This window comes from Pezoporus wallicus, unplaced genomic scaffold, assembly GCF_028554395.1.
Source record: "Pezoporus wallicus isolate ANWC-B61680 ecotype Strahan unplaced genomic scaffold, APGP_CSIRO_Pwel_v1 contig_5967, whole genome shotgun sequence".
Taxonomy (NCBI): Eukaryota; Metazoa; Chordata; class Aves; order Psittaciformes; family Psittacidae; genus Pezoporus; species Pezoporus wallicus.
In genome coordinates this window covers 708,653-714,652 of record NW_026639377.1, presented here as the reverse complement: position 1 = coordinate 714,652, position 6,000 = coordinate 708,653, and positions in this window count along the sequence as shown.

Here is a 6,000-nt window from a genome sequence, read left to right as displayed (position 1 = left end):
CTCTGCTCACCCTAGGAGGACATAAAACTTAAAGCAAGTCACTCTCAGCATTGCTGCACCCTTCCCACAGCTGCCCCAGCTACAGACACATGCACTGATGAGGATTACAGGGAGAGCCAAGTATCCATTCAGTTAATTGCCCAAAGGGTGTGTGAATAGTGTGAGCTTTTGACTGGGCAGGGGATATTTCATGAGCATTTGTTGAGACAGTCTCCTGCTCAGTGTTCCCTCACTCTTTGTATTCAATGATCACTGGAAAATCATGTTGGCGTCAAGTGACAGTCTTTGTCATAGCAGAAGGGATGTTTTTTTATTATTGTGTTTTCTTTAAATGGACTTTTCTGCTTGATAAATTGCATAATGTTTTCTTATAAAACAAATAAACAAGCAAACAAACAAAACCCCAACCAGTTGGGGCTTTAACAGGTTCACAAATTATAATAATTCCTTTTTTCAACCGAAGAATAAATTCAAAAAACCTTACTTGGACTCAAGTGCAAACTCTTTTTCCCTTAACTGAAGAGCAATGCACAGAAGTGTAAAAGACAGCCTTTCATCAATAGTCAGATGAAGAAAGAACAAACAATCCATGGTATCCTCAGGTTTTGGGTGTAGATGAGGAGGCTCATAATGTGGAACTCCAAATGTTACATTACACTAGAAAGTCTCAAAAAAAGCTAAGGGCTGCAGCTTGCAAAGCACTGGACTAACCTGGAAAGCAAGAAGCACAACAGCTGGCAGAAAGACGTTGTGGCTTGTGTTTTCTCTCACTTTTCTGTTCCATTCCCAGAGTTCAATAACTCTGTAAACTAACTTTGAACTGTATATTAGTTAATCATGTTCAGTTCAGCCTGGAGAAGCTGCGTGGAGACCTCACAGCAGCCTTCCAGTATCTGAAGGGACCTTACAAGGAGGCTGGGGAGGGACTCATCATTAGGGACTGTAGTGATAAGACAAGAGATAACGGGTTCAAACTAAGACAGGGGCAGTTCAGGTTAGATATAAGAAGGAAATTCTTTACTGTGGGCACGGTGGGACACTAGAACAGACTGCCCAGAGAAATGATAAATGCTCCATCCCATGTTCAAGGCCAGGTTGGACAGAGCCTTGGGTGGGATTGTTTAGTGTGAGGTGTCCCTGCCAAAGGCAGGGGGGGTGGAACTAGGTGATCTTAAGGTCCTTTCCAACCCTAACTATTCTATGATTCTATGTTACTTATTTCCTAGAAAGACTTTGTTCAGCTCTGTTTGTTTGGCTAAACATAGGAGGGAAGGAATGCCATCCAGAGGGACCTTGACATGCTTGTGAGTTGGGCTGATGCCAACCTCATGAAGTTTAACCATGCCAAGTGCAAGGTCCTACACCTGGGTCAGAGCAATCCCAGGCACAGCTACAGGTTGGGCAGAGAAAAGATTCAGAGCAGCCCTGCAGAGAAGGACTTGGGGGTGTTGGTTGATGAGAAAATGAACATGAGCCAGCTTCAGTGTGCACTTACAGCCCAGAAAGCCAACCGTATCCTGGGCTGCATCAAAAGGAGCATGACCAGCAGGTTAAAGGAGGTGATCCTGCCCCTCTACTCTGCTCTTGTGAGACCTCACCTGGAGTATTGTGTACAGTTCTGGTGTCCTCAACATAAAAAGGACATGGAACTGTTGGAACAAGTCCAGAGGAGGGCCACGAGGATGATAAGGGGACTGGAGCACCTCCCATGTGAAGACAGGCTGAGAAAGTTGGGGCTGTTCAGCCTGGAGAAGAGAAGGCTGTGTGGAGACCTCCTAGCAGCCTTCCAGTATCTGAAGGGGGCCTATAAGGATGCTGGGGAGGGACTTTTCATTATGGACTTGTCGTGGTTTAAACCCAGTCAGGTAACTCGTTCGCTCACTTCCCCCCCTTTCTTGCCCTCCCCCTGTAGTGATAGGTCAAGGGGTAATGGGTTCAAACTTAAACAGGGAAAGTTTAAATTGGATATAAGGAGGAAATTCTTTCCTGTTAGGGTGGTGAGGCACTGGAAGGGTTGCCCAGGGAAGCTGTGAATGCTCCATCCCTGGCAGTGTTCAAGGCCAGGTTGGACAGAGCCTTGGGCAACGTGGTCCAGGGTGAGGTGTCCCTGCCCATGGCAGGGGGTTGGAACTTGATGGCCTTAAGGTCCTTTCCAGCCCTAACTATTCTATGATTCTATGATTCTAAGATTCTAAGATTCTATGACTTGGAGAAGTATATGCTATCCAGAGGTGCAGATCTGGTTACACTTGAAAGGCAATGCTCACACCTACCTCTAAACTAAAGCAACTATCAATCCTCACACAGACAAATAAAAGCCCCAAAATTAGTTCGGTGCTTAAAGAAAGATCAAGAGAACGAAAGTTCAACTTATTCTGATGAAATCTTTATTACAGGCTTCTTGAGCAGGTTTTTCCAAGAGCTAAACCTTAAATACATAATTTTACTCATTTTCATGTAATATAAGAACTTTTGATTAAGAAAAAATTTTCAGTACCTTTCATTCAGTCCCCAGGTTCTTCTTCTGTTTCAGATCCTAAGTATGATGCTTTTGGTAGAGTTCCACATATTTGCAGATGTCAACTAAGCAGTCAAAGGTCAAGAGGCCATCTAAAATATGAGCCAGACCAGCAGTGCTGACAATTGACACAGTGACAAGTAAGGGACAAAAACCTAAGATAAGGGACAAGGTACTTGTGCTCTCAGTCTTTCATGTGGAGGAGGCTAAACACATTGTCAAGACCTCATGCTATTCATTCCTGACGCAGGGCACCATTCTGCAGACCCCAAACTCGCATGTACACTGGGGCAGATGAGGAGATAAATATGTCACCAGAAACCCTCCCTTAAACTTCAATAAGTTTTCACTGCATCTTCTGAGGTGTCTGGCCTGTCAAATGTCACTGCTTTTGTGATTGCTGTAAACCCTTTACAGACCTTGACATAACTGCAAGAACATCTCCATCCAAAACTCAGAGCCGCTCTGTCAAAAGTAACATAAATTAAGAGAGTTTTACTGCCATTAGTTCAGGATGAAAAGCAGCAGCATTTAAAAAACCAGAAGAAAATTAGGTTGACAGTATGTTAATCTGAGTGGTAGGATAATGAGAAGCTTTGATGAAAGAGTAGTAACATGAAAGAAGTTCTCAAGATTTTTGCCTGACACATCCTCTCCAAAACAGCCACTACAGATCATTAATGCTTTCTGAAGAGTATCACTTCAGTGCTGACTACTTAAGAAAAATCCTGGAAAACAGACTACCCAGATCTGTGTTCTCACCTCTCTCAGGTCACAAGGATGAGAATTATCAAACAAAGCTTATAAAAGTCAGAAGAAAGTATCTCCGAAATACCCAAATGCTGAATTTCAACTGTGATTCCCTGTCTTGATTTGCTTTCAGGCACTGATCCAGCAGTCGGCATGAAAATGAGCAGTCTACAGAGCAATCTACTCTGCACCATGTGTCATAGGGCCAAAGGGGACTCTACAGTTAGCCAAAATAAGCAGAGTACTGGACATCCCCATTATCCAAAATAAGTGACCAAGAGCCATAGACCATGGAGCTGCCATGTTTGTTCCATCCTGCCTGGGGACTGCCCAACTTGAGACAGTTATCCTAGTAGGCAGCAAAATAAGCTGAATCTCCCCATCCAGCTGCCTCAGTGCAGCAGGCCAAAATGGGTAATGCAGAGATGAGGGATAACCATATCCCCAAATATGAAGGGGAAGGGGGGAAGGTAGAGGGAAAGCTATAAAAATACCACTATTGAAGAACTGAGATTAGTGATGGAGATACTGCTACTCTGCTGATTTATCATGACAGCAACTTGGTGTGCATTTCACTGCTTTCACCACCAACAACAAAAAAGTTTCAATTTGCTCACAAAAATACATCTTACCAGAAGTATAGGTCAGAAAATAGTAAATCTTGTATTCCCTCAGATATTTAGACAGCCAAACAGTCTCATTTTCAACTTCTGTCTTCTATAGCGCACCACTAACATGTGCAAAACAAAACTGATCTTCAGACACATTCTTCTTCTTCTCATGATTAGCTTTTCCTTGGGAAAAATATCCCATAGTGTTTTCAATGCCTGCCCCTTGACCATCATCACACACCTTTTGCAAAAGAGGTGGTGACAACTGAGAGCGCAGTTTTAACTTCTCTTGTGCTGTCTTCTCTTATCAAACAACATTGCCATGTCTCAGAGGGACTTGCAACCCAGCTATTTGGAGCTCAAAGGTTAATGAGGGAAACCAGAATCTGACAACTATATTACAGACCATCCCAGGGTTCGCACCTCCATCCCTTCTGTGGCTGCCTCCTTGTGAGACTTCTGTAGGCAAGTTACAGGGCCTCTCTTTCAATTTAAGGCTATTCTGAAACCATACTGAGGAGAAAGGTGGTAAAGTTCTTGTTGAATATACTCATTTGGATACCTTTTACACCCGAGATTCAGAGTCTGCTTTTTGCATTAATTAGCATTTAAAATCAAACGCATCATTTTTGAGTGTATGAATTCCTATGGGGAAAAAAAAACAACAACAAAATGGTGCAAATCACTTGGAGACTCATTTTTACCATTAATTTCTGTCCTACCATGTGGAGATCATATTTCAGGGTGCTATAGCTCCCACTTGGAAGGCTAATAAAGAGCGGTAGAAAGGCAAGATGACCAATACAGTCCATGACAGAGCCATCAGCCAAGTTTCTCAGACCACATTACAATGAAAGTTCACAATGAAAGAGGGAAGAAATTTGAGTTTGTATCCCAGACATGCACTTTGTTTACTCAGCTGAAGATTATCCATTTTCTCTCTGTCCTACAGTTTCCTTTCCACAAGCTTTGCTGTCTACATTCTCAGAAGGTACAAAATGATATTGCCTATAGGGCACATTCAGATCTGTGTGCAACAACAACCCAACCCTGCCATTTTGGGAACTCAACTTCCTACCAGTCTTTCAAGCAATAAGGTATAGCAAACCTAGAAAAAGGTAGTAGAGGCACAACATCTACACGATTAAGCCATAGACCCTCACATTGTTACCATAGTCTTGCATGACTCCAATTAACTTACATTCAAAAAGAAAGTAGTTGCTAGTTTGAGCAGTTCTCTGTAGCTCTTGGATTAGTTAATACCATCTTAATAAATCACTGGTCAAGAGGTAGTGAATACCCCTTGAATAAGGTGACAGTAGCCTGCAAGAACTCAGAAAAAAAGGAGAGAAAGGTACATAAAAATTTGATCACTTAAGGGTTCACTGTGGTTTCACGAAGGGCAGCATTGCACCGGAAAACAGTGGACTGTTTCTTAGTCGTGCTGCAGATGCCCTGTGTTACCCCAGGTCAGCCAGATAACCTCTTCACACTTCACATCCACACCACAAATTGCTATTTTGAGGCTTTTCTGAGAGTACAAATAAACCACATTTCACACATTGCTCAACCTCCTCCCTCATCTTACAACAGCCTACATTAAAAGCCAACTTAGTTACATGATAACTAAAAACACTCCTGAAGGCCCTGAACAGCCTGGAAAATCCTTTAATACACAAACTTTCTTGATTCATTGAAGCCAACAAGCCTTTAATGCTGACTTTAAATAGGCAGAGTTTTTCTCTGTTATCTGTAAGAGGAATAGCCAAGCTGAGTGTCTCTGTGGATGAAAACAAAAAGCAGTTGCAAGTTTTGGTTCAGATTCACAGAGCAGCACAAACCTGATCAACTAAGAAACAGAGCAACTACTTAAAATTCTTAGATTTATAGATATGGATAAGCAAAGTATACTTATTTCCTGATGAAAGGAAAGCTTCGATTTCCCTGGCTGCAGAGCTGGGAGTTAGCAAACAGGCACATGACTCCCCTACGATCTGTCAGGTAGAGGCCAGCACACATGACGAGCGTTAACACCCAGGTGCCCATGGAACTGTGATTGATACCTGCAGCTGTGTGAAGAAAATTAAGTTTAATTAGAAGCCAGTGGGCCTGGATATGCTG